Consider the following 16,671-nt stretch of genomic DNA (forward strand, 5'->3'; position numbering starts at 1 on the left):
CCTTGATCTTTACTAATAGCTGTTTAATTCAGTAACCTTCAATAATCCTCAACAGATATCTGGAACTAGACAGTCTGTTTAAATTCAGTACCCACGAGTACTTGTGCCAGTGTTGAGAAAGACCACAGGTATATCTTTGAGAACCACCCATGTGTCCTCCTGCAATATCCCCAGAGCTAGATGCAACTACAGGCCAGAATAATTTTAAAAGAAAGCAGAATGACAACACAGCAAATTATTTATGGGAAAATGCTTAAGGCCTTTAACTGCTCCTTTGTAGGTCCACCTTTATAAATCGTTAACATTTTTATCCACCAATGAACAAGAACATTCCTTATATTAAACACGATCATTAGAATCCCAAAATGCAGTAAAAGTTTTACCTCAAGTCCCTGTGAAGCTGCTGTTACTGTGTGGATCCCTCTTTGGTGCACACCACCATCTTCCTGGCTAGCTTGCAAGAAGCTTGCCCTAGCCTGGCTGACCTCTGATGCAGCCTTGCTGCTATAAATTCAATACTTGCCCTGCTTAGTGCAGATCCAGAACATGCCGTTGCTGGCACTGTTTCAGAACACTGCACTGGGGCCAGATGACCTTGGAGGTCTTTTCCAACTTAATGACTCTATGACTATGCTCTAACTTGGTGCTGTGAAATCAGCTGGTAGTCAGCATGCTGGAAGTTTTTGCTGTTTGACTTAAGTCTCCCTATAATGTATCTGAAGAACGTGTTTGGACCGTTTGCTCACAGAACGATTCAGCTTTCTTCCCTAACAATGTGCTCATTGCAAAAAGTAGTATTTATTAGAGTGCTTAATGCCTTGCATTTCTCAGATGTACAAGTTAGGCAGGTAAAGATTTCAGATTTTTGAAGCAAAAGCACATGTGAAGTCTCTGAAAATCTTGGACTGGAACAAAACTTTCAAGGCGAATTTTGCATGGGCGAAGGATTGCATGCAGCAGCATCAAAACCGCATTACAATAAATCTGGTATAGTTAGATGATGTACTCTCTGTCCTGTGTTCTTAGGTCTTAGATTTTCTAAATGTGATATTTGAAGACAGAGTAGTAGCAGTATTCATTGGGTAGGTAGAAAAAAGTCTGATAAAGTTGCACATTGTTTTTAAGGTAAAAATTCTGGTGTTTTTTTTTTAAGAGAATGCTTGTGGACCATATCTTTCCATTTTAATCTCTTCTTCTGTGGTTTCATTACTCCCACTAGGAGGAGTGTGCTTTCTTAGTAAAGATACATGATAAACTGCTTCACAAGTATATGGTAAATATCTTTCTTAGTGTGAAATCTGAACTTTCAAATGTGACAAGTTGCTCATATCTTGGTAACCAGCAGAACAGTAGCAAGTAAATAACTTATGTTATCTTCTGTAGCTTTGTTTCATTCAGTGTGAAGTCCTACAAGAGTGAAGTGCAAACACATTACGTTTCTTATCTATTTAACCATCTTGTGTTCTTTATGAAGCTTCCAATAATGAGGAAGTAATAAGGAGTGTGGAAGCCACGTAATTCTATTTTTGCAAGTATTGGATTTGTCGGTAGGTGATGATACTGAATTTATGAATCCTTTGTGTACTGAGGGACTGCAGTTTATAATTATGTGATAGGACCTCCAGGGGGAAGCACGGGACTGACAAGACCACACTGATCGCAAGCAAAGACAGACTTTCTGATACGCAGAGTCTTTGCTTGTGTTAGCAGTAAATCTTTTCTGTTCCAAATTAAGACTATAAAATCTTTGTCTGGAAAACAAAACAAAAACAAACAAACAAAAACTATCAGGCTTTAATACCAAAAGACTGGGAATGGTTGTGGTTACTTACAGAGAGAAGAGTACCTGATGAAAATTGAGATGTAATGCACGATTAAACAGGCAGACCCTATGCTTATTGTATTCGTGGTTCAGTTCTGTCATTGACGATTCAGCCACTGCAGGTGTGCTTCTGCTGTCTAGAAGGGGATGAGTGACAGTAGAATGAAAGGAGAAGCAAAACACCACAGCTTTGTAAAAGCATTTTTTGATAGTTATATAAATAAAATATATTATAAATGATACTTGACTGAATGACAATCAAAAAGTAAGCTCCAAAAAAAGTTAAAACGTTTTAATTTGGTATCTTCGTTATGTAAGTGCCTGGTCCTTTTTATCTACTAATAATGTTTTAGCTTCCATTCTCATCTTTTCTCACATAATCCCAGAAGAATGTTCATGATGCCATATGAATTGAGCTGGCTGGTAAGTTACCTGTCTTTATACTTCTGAAAAAATTTGATTGCAGGTTTTTTGGATCTATTTAATTCCTAGCACTTCATTTACACCCAGTCTGGTGTTAGAGCCTGTGTGGGTATAGCAGCGTGCTAATATTGTATGACAGCATCAGGTGAATTGTATCCAGGAAATGTGTTTGAATTTATGAAGAAATCACAAGATAAACATTTGCCTGTGGGTGAATCTCAGCCTGTGGAAATGCGATGGGTAATAGTGAAGAGCTCAGGTAGGGCTCAAGCATGGAACTGCTCTTCAGCTTCTGACTAGTGCATCTGTCAACCGATGTTTTGAAGAACAGTAAAACTGCGGGGGAGGTTTACAAGAGCACAAATATCAATTGCATCTTGGTTTCTTGTGCTGTGTACCATGTTCTTGTTAGAATAATACACAGTATATTCCAACTATACTTCACCGGTTACATCAAGGCTAATTCTGTCCTAGTGCTTTTTGAACTGAAATAGCTCAGGGAAACTTCTCATTGAAATATTTTTAATTTCTTCTTACGGTATCATACACAAATTTCAGTTTTATCCTGATTTAGAAGTTTTGGCATTCCAGTACTGCTGTAGCAGATTGCAGTGGCTCTGCTGTTTAGCTGAGTGTACTGGCAGCTAGCTTCTGGGCGTTCTGGGGTGGCTGAGGACATCTCTTCAGTGTCCCTTTTGCAGGTGGCATTGGGGGGAAAAAGGAAAAAAGGAACTGAAAGGTGGAGAAATGATGACAGAAGATTATAGGGTTCTCTAATTTTCTTTTCAGTATTTATTGTATTTTTTAAATTTTTTTTTTCCTTTTCTAAGTGTTTTCTAGGTTTCCTGGACTTAAGCTCTGTCCCTGTCAGGCCCGCTTGTGGTTCATCATGCACTGCATCAGCATTCTATCAGAAGGCTTGATTCATATAGCTTAGAACTAATTCTCCTTGCAAACATTTTTTTAAAAAAAAAAAAAAAAAGGAACTGAATATTTCACTTTTTCCTGAGTTTCTATACTTTTCAACTTAAGTGTTTAAGAGGCTGGGTCTTTAATTAGCTTTTAATAGAGGTGAAAGAGGAAAGTTGTTACATAATTGTCCATAATATTTGCAAGAAAGCGTGTTTACGTGTTTTTGGGTGACATCTGAGTCACCTCAGTGCCTTCTGGTAGACCTGCTGCTTTGCTAGGCTCACATAGAGTAACTGTGAGGCTTCGTAATACCACATGATAAAAAAAAGCAGAGCAAAATGAAAATCAATCATAGTCTTCAAAATGGAGTTCAGCCTGTGCCTTTTTGCATGATTTGGGTTGAGAGAAGAAGAAACCCAAAAAGAATAATCGTGGTGTTTTGTACATTCTTCATGTCATGAACTGCATAGTACCATGTCTTGGATAGAGAAGGGCAGGCTTTTGGAAGCTGAAGATTGGTAAGATACAGTGCAACCTTTTTCTGTTGGCCTCAGCACCCTTTGCAGAGCTAAAAGTTTTGGTTTTCTAGCTTGTTTTTTGTTGTGGTGTTTTGCCAGTATTCCAGATAGAGGTATTAGTACGCTCTTAAAAAAGAAAAAAAAAAAAGACAAATATAGACAGGAGAAGGAAGTTAATGAATTTATCAAACTGTAATACCTAGAAGGTTATGAGAAGATGGAGTCCCTTCGATAATGCTGTTGCTCTGGGATGTGGTACAGGGAGGGGGACCCAGCTCCCAGGGGAAGCCTGCGTGGAGCCATTGAGGTACTCCTGAACTGAGCTGTCTGCTGGATTATCACGATTCTGGTCTGATAAATCTGTGTTATGGCAGGTCATGCACAAAAGTGTCTAAGCCGTTTCCAGAGTGGAAATAACGTTGAAAGCAGTGGGTCATATGTATCTTGTGCTTGACTGCAGAAGCATGGCCCGGAGGTCGCTCAGTGTGAAGCAGTTTGCATGGCCCTCCGTTTGCAAGATATCTGATTTTTTGCCTGATGAAAGGGCTGACTGCATATGTAATGAATACCTTGCAGATCTAGTTCCACTTAAGTGCAAGAATGCTCATATGCAGTTGCCATTTTTGATGTTTTCTAAAATTCCACAATAATGAGGCTTCTGCCAGCAATGACATGGATTCTAGAAAATTAAACACCACCAATGCCTACTTATTCCTTTGTAGCTGTTAGCTAATGCAAATTTTCATCTTTCAATTTCCATCCTTCTGCTAGTATGTCTGCTCTTTTTAGTGGCTCTCTTCTGAGTTGAAACGGGTCCTGGTAACATCCACTATATGCTGTACCAGGTGAGGTAGGCCAGCTTGAATAAAACTTGCAGTTTGTCTCAAGATCTTTGTGAGAGGGAATCTCCTGCTCCTGCAAAAAAAAAAAAAAAAAAAAAAAGACACAAAATCAACCAACCAAAAAAAAAAAGTAGCTTTGTTTGCAGCTTTTTACCTCTTGATATATTTTTCCCTTCGGACTGTGACCCTTTCCCATTTTCACGATGGCTTCTCAGAACTTTGGCTTCCAGCCTCCTACCCATCTTATGCTTATGATAAGAAAAGCTTTTCAGTTCTCTTATTCCTTGCAGTGGTTTTGTTCATGGATACTGACAGAACCTACTGACATTGCTTACAGAGCCTTGGTTAATGCAGAGGTATGGCTGCCCTAGCTCATGTTTGAGGTAGTGCTTCACAGTTTGAAAGCACCTTTGATTCTACCCGCCTTCTGTTCCACTGAGGTCTTTGCAGCTTTGGAGTGCTGTTTTTAGGGTTCCTGAGTGCAACTCAATTCCAATCTTCCAGAACAATACAGGAAAGATGGTATTAAATCTTTAATGGCTGTGGGGTTTCGCTCTTTGTTTGATTCTCAAGTATGGTAATCATTTTTTTGTGCAAATTGTTTCTTAGACTAAATGAACCCTTGAGTCTCAAGAGTTCAGCTTGATTTGAGTGAGCTTTGGAGCTTTATACCTGCAGACTGATCCATCAAAAATTGCTTCTTTTTGGAACAGTTAATTTGCTGGTCAGATCCATCTGAGGTGAAAGTTTGTCTTTGAAGTCCTTTGGCCTCTGTTGAACCATGGCTTTGTATATGGCTCTGCAAGCCTTGATCTCCTTAGCATTCAATAAAAGAAGATTTCTTTGGTTTAATCCCCCCCCCCCCCCTTTTCTTAGGGAAGCAATGTGATCATAGCTGTCAGGTAACTCCTGAATGTCAAAATTGATAATTTCTCCAAAATCAGTAGTTTTGTCTTCACTGCTTTGGCCATTAGGCTTAGAAGATGCTCTCAGTGGAGTGTGATAAACTACGTTGCCTCCTGCAGTAGTACCTTGTTGACGAGTGTCATCAATAAAGCTTGTGTAGGCAACAAGATTTCTTGCAGTCTTGTTTTTTGTCATTCATGTGAATACGTTAGATTCATTTAGGACTTTACATCCTTGCTGTTCCTAGTGGATTTTTTTAAAAGCAACAAAACCAAAAACCATGCAAGTGACAGCTAATGTCACAGATGCACAACTTGATGAAATGTCTGTCTAGACACTGGTGAAGTAACTGTTGCATTTTATTTCATATGCAGGATATTCAGGTTGATGCATCTTTGACATAAACAATTTCTCCTCCTGAATGGCCAGTTTGAAGAGAGGGGGGAAAAAAAATCTGTTCCGGAGTAGTTTGGATATCTTATTCTGTATGCTTAAAAAAATTTTCCAGCATACAAAGAATTCTTTTTTTTTTTAAAGAGAAGAAAGCCTTACCACTAAAAAAGAGGAACATGGATATATATTTAAATATATAAAAACCTTAGTCAAGTTGGTATTCAAACCCTAAAGCGTAAAATAACCGAAATCAGCTTTAACAACAACGCCACATTCTTTTAGTGAGCTGAAGCAGTACTTGGGTAACAATTGCCTGTCTTCTTCCTTCTTGTTTCTAGATTATACCTAAATTTTAGTTTATAGGTGGTTGTGCAGATGGAATAGTTACAGTTTATTTTGAAGAACTGCTCAGGATCTTTCCAAGTGTACCTCAATAATTCAAGATATTTGATGGCACGTAGAACAGATGTCAAGCATTGTTTCACTTACCTTTGGCTTGACGCTCCCGGAGAGGCAGGAGAATAAATGTAACTCTTTCTTCTAATTGCAGTTTGTTTAAACATGTTCTAACAGCAGTTTGTTTATACAGTTTGTGTACGTGACAGTTGATTAGCTATTTACATGTTAGTATTACTAGCAACCTCCAAAAAATTCTTTACCACATTAATGATGAGGGCAGCAGAGTCTTTCCTGGGATTTTGAAGTCTATTTTATACACATTATTTACAATAAGAGATCTTGTTTGTGCATTCATATCTGCTAACCTCCAGCTTCTTTTTCTTGGTGTAGGATTAGAGGGCCTGTGCTCTGTTATTATATAACTTTCTCCTATTTGAAATGTAATCATATTTCAACTCTTGTCTATTTTTAGATGGTGAAGGACAGACACTGTGATGGGCACTAAAGCAAGGACTTGCAGTGTGAACTCTGACAGGTATTAGTATGTAGTCCCAGCAGTCAGGCGTAAATGGGGAAGACTTAGGTGATGTGTGTCTTCTGGCCGTGGTTTGCGCTGTTCTCAGTATTTCAATGTTGATAGAAATGTTTGTCTTTATATTATGTCTAAGAGCTGCTCTGCAACAGAGAAGGTAAGCTTATAAGTGTGGGAAGGAGGATAAACAACCAAGCCCTTAATCTGTTGTGGTTTTTTTTTCTGACCCAATCCTTAAAGTTTAATGGACAGCTGCTAAAACCATGACAAAACAAATGAAGAAACAGGGTTTCTTTTAGATATCAAAAATAACAATTTGAGATTTTTAGCCTTTCCCTAACTATTAGACAATACTCTCAGACATATGGTTTAATTTTTGGGTTGTCCTGCATGGAGCTGGGAGTTGGACTCGATGATCCTTGTTGGGTCCTTTCCAACTCAGGATATTCGGTGACTACTTTTTGTCCTTTGAGACACAGACACAGTCTCCAGTTCGTTCAGTGAGGTTCTCTGTTCATTTTCCTGATTGAGAATTAGTCTCTACAGTGATTGTTGCTAGAAACTATTTAGTTGCTAGTGCCTTTTTTTCTGTCTTAGGAGTTCAGCTGAGTTTTTTCTGCTTCATGATACGGGACTGCTGAAAAGTGTTAGCTAATATGTATCTCTTGTTCTCTGATTTGGGTGATGAAGGATTTGCTTGTGAACCTTGTTCTGACAGATAGTGAAGTAAGGACTTCTTCCTTAGTTAACCAAGCAAATAGTCTCAGATATGCTTTGCTAGGTAGAACCATGTGTAGTCAACAGGGTTTTATTTTTCATGGGGAAAAATGTAGCATGAGAACTTGAAATCTAAATTACCTTGAATTAAAAAAATAAAAATAAAAAAAATTAGAAGATACAGTATCTTAATGCCATAACTTGGGAGAATGTTGGAGAAGTTCTTGAACATGAGCCTTGTTTTAAGTGTCAATAAAATTGTGTACAATCTATACTTTTTCAGTAAATGTAAAACATACAATGGATTAGCTATCTTCCAGAAGAACCCCAGCATCTGCCTGTTGTGGCAAGTGATCCGAGAAGTGACATGCATAGCAGTTTCAGGTGGGTTTGGTACATGTATATGAAGTCTTCTTTCTTGTTCTATGCAGTGTACTATATAAACAACACATGCATTGTATAATTGTTTCCTACCTGGTCCTTTTGTAATGTCCATTTTTTCTAATAAACATCTTTTGAAGTCATTACTTTGTGGTTGTTTTCCAAGGGTCTGAGTGTTCTCATGTGTTGCTTGTCCTCATTGATGTATTCTCTTTGAATTATGTGGGGAAGAGAAGCAGAGAAACTTGTAATCACTTCACTTGGGTGGGAATTTTATTTTAAGCTGTCATGGCAAAACATTTTCTAATAGCTTTTCTTTGAGTATTTTCTTGGAGAGCCCTTATGCAGAGGGAAAAACATTTTAAGCAAACTTGAAGAAACTTCTCATGGAGCAACATTTATTCTGAAGGTATGCTTGGAAAGCAATGATGAAACAAACTAGAATTTGTCATCTTGTGATTTTACTCTCCTGTGAAATGCCAAATTCTGTGGGAAATTTCAGCAGTACAAGATTGAGTTGCCTTGCACTTACACGAATAACAAGAATTTGGCTTCATCTTGGCTTCCTAAGTTTGTATGCCCCTCCCCACCCTGCAATGAGGAATGAGAAGAGCAGAATGCACTATAGCAATCTTTAATGTGCAGCACAACACTGTGTTTGCAGTACTCCATTTGATTGTTTTCAGGTATTAAGGGGGAAGTCGGCCTGTATCCTGGTATAGATATGTTTTCAAGAGGTGAGAATCTGTGTGTGCGTGTTTGTATTTAGTAAACAATTTATTTTATAAAAGTATTCTGGCATGTCATGTGGTTTAGTCTGGCTTTGTTTTTCATTTCAGCTGTGGAGGCATTACCAGAATCACTCAGATGTTCTTTTTCCCATTGTTAATCCTTTTTACACGCAATGTGCTCATCTTGCTGAGCAGCAGGAATGAGTGCTTCCTAAAAGCAACTACTACCACAGATGTGTAAGTTCAGGAGCTGGCCTGAGCCTGTTTTGGAGACTTGACAGAGAAGGCAGAATTGTAGTTAATCTCGTAACAAACATGTTAAGCAAATTAAATGAAATAAAATCCAAAAGTTCTGAAATTTGATACAGCTCTAACCATCTTCAAACAAAACCTTCTTGACTACCTAGATTTGGCATGTTGCGACATTAATGTTTGTGTGCAGTCCTCTGAACACGGCGCTGCATCTGTAACTGGTGTGGCATGCTGGCAGGCAAGTTTGGAAGAGGATGGTGAGATTAACAGTTGTATGCAGCCAAAATTCAGTCGACTGTTTCCTATTACAAAAACCTTTTAGGTTAAATCTTGTAGTTTAGGAATAACAGCTTGTTGCTTTCCTGGGGCAACAGAGTTCCTTTTCAACAGGGACAGGCCTGGAGGAATCACTAGCTGCTTGCAGATGAGGAGCCATCACTGTCCTTCGAATCCACAGGCACATGAATAAATGCATTGTATGTTTGTGTGAATTCCTGCTCATTCTAAAGTGACCTGTGAATTGGAAATGAATCTCCTGTGTAAATTACATTCTGAGGCGGGGAGAGAGCTGAGAGAATATATTCAGTATGCAAATCCTTCCTTGCTCTGATGCTGTGAACCATACACTGTATCAGCAGTTAATCTGGGAATAATTCTCATTGTGAGCCTTGGGCTGATGGGGTTACTTGCTGTGTTTTGAGGAATGGCATGGTAAAGTGAAGAATCCAATGAGGTGTTACAGGGGAAGAATAAAGATTGATGAGATATGTAAAGAGAACATCACCATCTTTAGGGCTGTTGTTTTGTATGCTCTTAAGTGTGGGATTTACCAGGTGATTAACACTGCACCATTAAAGCTGAAGGTATGTATTTAAATATGCAGGCCAAATTTACCTTGATTTTCTTCAACCTAGTGCGTTTGGAGCTGTGTAAATCAACCCAGCTCGATATGCAAGCCTGTGTAAGCATATCTGGGTTGGAATCCTTGCGAACGCACCCGTGTCTCTGAAGTGGTGTAAGCTGAATACCACAAGTACTCTATCAGGATTAAGAGCATGGTATATTTAATGGGCTTTAAGGTATGAATCCATCTTTTTTAGGAACATCTTGTTCCCAGTGTGCAAATTGCTCTGAAAGTGATATGGCCAATTTTATGTAAGAATTTGCTAGCCTTCCTATAGGGAAGGCATACATGATGCACAGCCCCCACTGCTTGCTTTCTTTGACTGGACTGGACAGGCTTTAAGGTATATAGTATCAGGTTTATTTTTTTTCCTCTGGCAATTTATCAGTTGTCGCAGGAATTCTTAATGACATGTAGCTCTCACTTCTTTTTACAAGTTATGAAACATTCAAGTCTCCTGGTTTTTCCAGCTCTTTATGGGACCTTTTGTTTCCATCTGCTGCATTTCAAACAAATATGTTTTTTCATATTCTTGCTTACATCATTGTCAATGCAGTGCTTATCGATGAGGGTAAATGTGTTAGAAATATGCTTAAGGAAACATGGGCTAATTGATCTGTCCTCTTCCCAGAAATAGCAAAGGTTGAATCGTTCCCTTTTAGATTTTAACTAAAGTCTGAGAAGAAGCATGGAGGCCAAGTATTCGAAGTTTTTAGCTTTCCTTCTGAAGAGAAAAGTTGACAATACACTAAAGTGTGAAAGTGTGGGAGTCTCGCTACGTAAAGGTAACACCTAGGCGAGTACAGCCTGTTCTGCTGGGTCGGTTGCAGAGCGAAGCGGGACAGCGGCAGGGCTGCGGCCGCCTTCTGTGGGGCAGCGCCGGCAGCAGCCGCTTCCAGTCGAACTAGCGGCAGTCTCGATGGTGATTTCTGACATTCTGTTCTCCCTGCTCTTCATCCGGGAGGGGATTTGGAGTGGAATTGGAAAATTACTCGGTTTAAATTTGTTACTAATTATTTATTTATTTATCCTGGCCTGCATTGCTTTTGTCTTTTACTGATCAGACTCCTGTGTGAGTCTCAGCTAGCAGCGTCCTGGCTTGCTGAGATCTGTTGGTGTTGCCATTTTGTTGGATGGTTGTGGAGGCTGGGCTTGGACAGCTAACATGATGGCAAACAGGAGTTTGTGGCTGGGTTTTTGTGGTCTTGTCATTGCACAAGGGAATGGTGCTGGGCCAGAGTGGCACTGCAAGACTGGGAACCTTGAACTGCCTTAAGCTGAGGGGAAAAAAGGTTAAGCTAAAGCAAAGTAGGTGATTATGATTGTTTTTCCTGTTGATAGTGAACTGAATTATTTGTAACCTGTCGATCTAGTTTAAATGTGTACCCTATAATCAGTCTCGAGCTTTGAAAATTCATGCTTTGGACGTCATCACAAGACAAAAAAAAAAGTTGTATAGGGAACAAGTACGGGAAAAAGCAGCAGATATCAGAAAGTGGAAATGGTAAAGTTTCTGCCAAGGTGCTTCCTGAGCCGGATACATGGTTTTCCTTCAGAATATTGTGGGTGTGTGTGTGTATGTAATAAAATCTCTTAGATCATGACCTGCTTAGAACCACAAAACAAATTAGGTTTTGATTGCAGCTGCCGCAGTCCCCTCCGCTCCTCTCTGAAAGGTCTGAGTGCAGCCAGAGGCGATGAATTACCGCTGTGAGGAGCCTCACGAGTGACCCAAGGTGTGTGAGACTGGGCCCTGTGACAAAGAGCTGGGAGGGTGGACACAGTGCTGGAGCTCGGGGGCTGCCTCTCCAGGACCAGGAGGGCTTTCAGAGTTTGAAGACGTGTTGTGCTCTTCCTAAGTAAATGCTTAAAACAGCAAAGATGAGCTAACAGCAGCCTAGGGCATACATGTTGACAATGGGTGGAAGCCGTGCTGCTTTCTTACCTGACCCACTTTCACCTGATGGCTGTACGGCTTCTCATGGGGTTTCCCCTTACGTTGAAAAGTCGGTGGTAGCAAAGGCAAAGTCCTGAAGATGAAAACAATGCCTGGGCTAGGCTGGCCTGGCAGGGGAGATTTGAGAGGAACTCCTGCAGCCTGTTGGCCATGGCTTCACAAGAGGTTTGTGAGCTGCTGTGGTTTCTGCAGAGGATCCTGGTTGTTGCCAGTTGAAGAAAAGTTATTTATTAACCCCTTTTGTTTTTTTCGGCAATGAGCTTCACTTTGAACTACGTAAGTGACGCTCTTCAGCCAGCCTTTCTCTGTCTGAAACCTGTAGCCATCAGGAAGGAGATGCAATGGAATAGCATTATCCCTCCAAATGCTAAAATCCAACACTTTGGTTATAAGTAAAAGGATGTTGCAGTGTTTGTGCCCACAGTAGTTTTTTTCACAAATGAAAGGAAAAAAAATATTGAGAAATCTGTCCAGGCAGTGTCCCACAGCTGCAGTGTTGGCCATTGCTTCTGCTTGGGGAAAGAAGTAGCAAACTGCTCCTCCCGTTGGCTCCCACATCCCCCGGTGGTGCTGGTCAGTGGGGCTGGTGTGCTCCTTTGTTCAGCTCCTGTTGCCTAGTTCCGTCTCTGCTGGGAATATACGAGAGGGGTCTGACCACTGATAAAGTATTTTGAAGCTCTTCCTTAAAAAACAAGTAATGCAATAAAACAACCTGATTAAGTCCTGCCCAAGAGTTGACGTTTCAGATAATAGAAGAATATTAGCCTAATATAAATGTATGATGGATGGAGGAGGTTCTGAAACATGAGCAGCTGGCTCACAGCATCCAGTCCTCCACGCTAAGCACAGGAATGCACGTGGGTGTGCAGGGCTCGGAGTGGCAGCAGCAGTGGAGAGGCCCGTCTTTTCAGTGTGTCCTGGTCCAGGACAGGAACTCTGCAGGTGGATGAGAAAGGAGAAACTGGAGAAATAACCTCCGATTACCCTAGCAGGAAGTTTCAAAGCTTGTGAATTGGAGTTTACGTGTAAATTTGAACTGTTTCCTTGACCTCAGATGTCAGAAAATGGGAAGGAGATGGAGTTTCTGCCATACCCTGGTGTTGCACTGAGTGCTGCTAATAGTTTTTTAATTGGACGGGTGGAGTGATAATTGTTTTTAACCTTACATGAACACTGTAGTAGCAGGCAGTGGAACACACGACCTGCAGCTTTCTCAAGTGCATTTGGTATGTGTAGGAGGGGAGAGAGGTTTGAATGCCTGACAGGCGGCATTGGAGGACCACAGGAAGGTGTGATACTTTGGTAATAAAGGCAGTCTGTACAGGAAGGATGGACTTCTGGTGCTTAATGAGGTCCTTAGTGAGGTTTTTAAATTGAAGAACAAACTCAAAACATTAGGGTAGTTCTGTATCCTTTATGAAGGACAAGATTGGGAATGGAGACTGTCTTGGCAGATGGGTAGGTGATATGCAACCAAGTTTTCTGAGGATACTGAGATGTGAGGATGAGAACTGGGCTGAAGGCTCAGGAATTTGAGGGTCTGAGCAACAAGGGATGAAGTTGTGCCAGGCATAAAAAACCAGCTCTGACTTGCTGTATGAGACAGCGGTGTTGGTGCTGGCTGTTATTGATCAGCACTGAGAGCTTGGAGCTAGGATGGGATCCTGTGCAGACAGCAACTTTGCTCAGGAACGGCTGAAAGGCAAGTTGGGCATTACACCACTGGAAAAGAATAGAAAGGCCAAGTAAAGACCATAGCTACGTGGCTTAACAATAGCTTATGTAATGTTGCGCTCTTTCTTCACGTTTCTGTCCATCATTTGTTTCTAGTTCTGGTGGTTTGCATTTTTGAGAAGAGACTCAAAATGCTTTCTTCTCCTCTTTCCACTGCTATCTGTACGTGGTGGAGGATGGCAAGGTCTGCAGAGTGCAAAGGAAGAGAAAGCAGTGGTTTCATTAGTATTTTCAGACTGTAAGAAATGTAGTTCTCTCTTGCTCTTTCCATGCAAGGAGGATATGCTGCCGTAATTTCCTCGCTTAGCGTGTGATCCTTTCTCATTTTCAAGCTTAGCAGTCAGGGCTTGTACGTGGAAAACAAAGCAAGGCAACTTACACTTTTGTGATTTTTTTTTCTCTCTCCAAAACTACTTTTTTCCTAGTGGAGCAAATCAATTGTGGGTAAGAAAAGTTTGGGCATTCCTGAATTTGGGATGTGTGGAAATAGGGAATAATTGGTGGGTGTGGTGTTTCAAAGTGTGGAAAGGAGTTTCAAAAAGACTTGTTAGTCATGTTAATTAGGGTTCTAACCAGTTAGAGGGGTTACCACCTGACCAGCGTGCGAGCTAATGAGGGCTGTGGGCTGTCTTGTGGGTGGCAGATGAGCACTGCCAAGCTGCTGGGCTTGAGCTGTGTGGATGAGAAAAGCAGGCTGGCTCCAGTTCTCCCTTGGAGCTGATGTGAAGGGACAGGCTAGAAGTAAAACGGTTCAGAGTTTGTTTTGCAGAGCCCCTCATACATCTCCGTGGAGACTGCCAGCGCTCACCAGAGCATTTCTCAAAGACACCAGTGTTTTCTCCTCTGTGTGCAGCCTCTGCGAGAAAAAGAGATTCTGCTTTAACAGTCTGTTTAGTTCACAGGCAGGATCACCACCTCCTTTCTATGGGTTTTCTTAAACTTTGTGCTTTAAGAAGTTGCAGCCATGTGTGACTGGTCATATGCAATGTCCCTTGAAGGGAACAGTGGGGAGAGAGATTAGTATTTGATTTGTAGCGGAGAAGAGGAGGCTGAGGGGAGACCTCATCACTCTCTACAACTGCGTGAAAGGAGTTTGCACTGAGGTCAGTGCTGGTCTCTTTTTTCAGTTGGCAATTGATAGGATGTGAGGAAGTGGCCTCAAGTTGTGCCAGAGGGTGTTTAAATTGGGTATTATGAATAATTTCTTCATAGAGAGGGTAGTCAAGCATTTGAACAGGTTGCTGAGGGAAATGACGGAGTCCTCATCCTTGGAGGAATTTAAGAGACCTGTGGACATGGCACTAAGGGACATGATTTAATGATGGGACTTGGTAGGTCAAGCTGACAGTTGAACTTGATGATCTCAAAGGTCTTTTCCAACCTAAATAATTCTATGAGTCTATGAATCATCAGTGAGGAGCTAAATGGGGTATGAGCCCTTTCTTTCTCCTCTGCACCAATAGCCATTGAATAGCCCAGAGCCTAGTGGACAGTGCACACAATTTAATCACCTTTGAAGCACCTTTCCTTCTATGGACCTGCTTGGCTCCAGACCTGTATCAGCCTGCCTGTAACCTCTAAATAGCTTCAGAATAGCAACAGATGAGACAAGTTCGTTGTTCTTTATTGTGCCTACTGTTCAAAGTTCACTGTTGGAGTAATTTCCATGATTAATTGGAAGTTGATTGTTGGTAGTATCCAAATGCTGACACCAGAATAAATGCATATGAGTGTAGTGAGTTAGCTCTCTGTGTGTGTGTGTGCACATCCATGGTCTTCCAGTCCTGGCTAGAACCTTGAAGCATGTTTCCTGGTTTTGAACTTCATTGAATTCCCTTTATTCCTGTTGTGAAACCGTCCACATCTTGACAGCTCCTCTACCTGAGTACTGTCTGCTGTGATGATCTGCTTTATTATCTGTCTGGCACAGCTGCCATAATTGCCTCCCACACTTCAGTTCTTCCTCCCAACTTCCTCCTACTCCCAAACCTGCAGTGCCTTCAGGGGAGAAGATCTTCACACTGAAGTTCTGTGAAAACCTCCAGTTCTTGTGCCCTGGCTAGACCCTGTGGCCTGTGCAAACACAAGTTATCTCCTGCAGTGCACAGTTAAAGTGTCCCAGATCAGATCAGAAATTCTGGGGCATCTTGAGTGTGTTTAAAATGTTCAAGGGTTCATGATTTAAATGTGCAATTGCACTCATTCCTTATGCAACTTAGAAATTATTATGTTTCCTATGGGCCTGGTCTCTGTGCTGCAAGGGATTATGCTGCAGGGAGGCTGAACCCCAACCCCTCGTGCATGACTTGCAGCTGGGCTTCCTCTGGAACACAGTGCTGGAGAAGTCCAGGACAGCACAGGAGTAGACCATCTCTGGGGGCCAGCTCTCTGGCTTTCTTTTTCCTTCATTGCATATTAGCAAAAAAGGCGTTTTTCCAGGAGGCATGGACTCTGATCACAACAGGTGTGGAGCATTGCAAAGGTACTATGGCTGTCCTGTGATGTGCTGATATAGGGATATATATACTATATCCATACCTAGGTATGATACACACATGCTAAATTGAGAAAGTCTGCTGTTAGGCAAAGCCCAACCCAATGTCTGTGCCCGGAGTACTGACTGGGCCAGGCCCTGCAGGCAAGGCACCCCTTCCCGAACACACTCTTCTTTGAACCATGATATGGTTTTTCATGACCTGGCAGGCTAGTTGGATGGTCTGAATGTCCTGCCCAGAAGCACTGGGCGTGCTATGTTCCCTCAGGGTGAGTTCAAGACCCATCAGTGTTTGACTAAGATGGGTGGCCTGCCTGTGGCCACCTGCAACCTGTGAAGACCCTGCCAGGCCTCTTTCCCAGGGACCAGCCTTCCTCAGGGGCAAGCTGGCTCCAACGGTAGGTTTTCAGAGTGCTGTCTTCCCCTTTCTGTTGTGGATGTATGTGCAGTTACACAAATGTGGACCCTCCCTCCAGGAGGGCTTAGGAGCACGACCAGGCCGTGAGAATTGTTCTGGGAACGCTGGTGCCTGCCGAGCTACAGGCTCCTGCCAGGAGATGGCTGCCTCCGTGATAACGGGTGCAGTAAAGATGCTGTGTCCTGTACGTGCACAGGTCAGCTGCTCCGTGTGTGGCTGCTGGCAGGACATGACTGTGTGATCTCCTGGCAGGGCTGAGGGTCACTGAAGAGCACAAAGTGAGGAGAGATTTCTTTCAAGCATTTAAATGAACCCTGAGCTGCTCGCTGCTTTAAG

The 16,671-nt window shown here is 41.7% G+C and overlaps 1 long non-coding RNA gene across 1 annotated transcript in view; it reads left to right on the top strand.

Moving 5' to 3' along the window:
• Positions 1–1,500: 1,500 nt before the first annotated feature.
• Positions 1,501–16,671, top strand: part of LOC308182340 — a 45,346-nt gene continuing 30,175 nt past the window's right edge. The window contains exon 1 of the long non-coding RNA XR_013941769.1: positions 1,501–16,315. This is a non-coding gene — a long non-coding RNA (uncharacterized lncRNA). The remainder of the gene's footprint in view (positions 16,316–16,671) is intronic.

This window comes from Anser brachyrhynchus (genome assembly GCF_964034855.1).
Source record: "Anser brachyrhynchus genome assembly, chromosome: 24".
Taxonomy (NCBI): Eukaryota; Metazoa; Chordata; class Aves; order Anseriformes; family Anatidae; genus Anser; species Anser brachyrhynchus.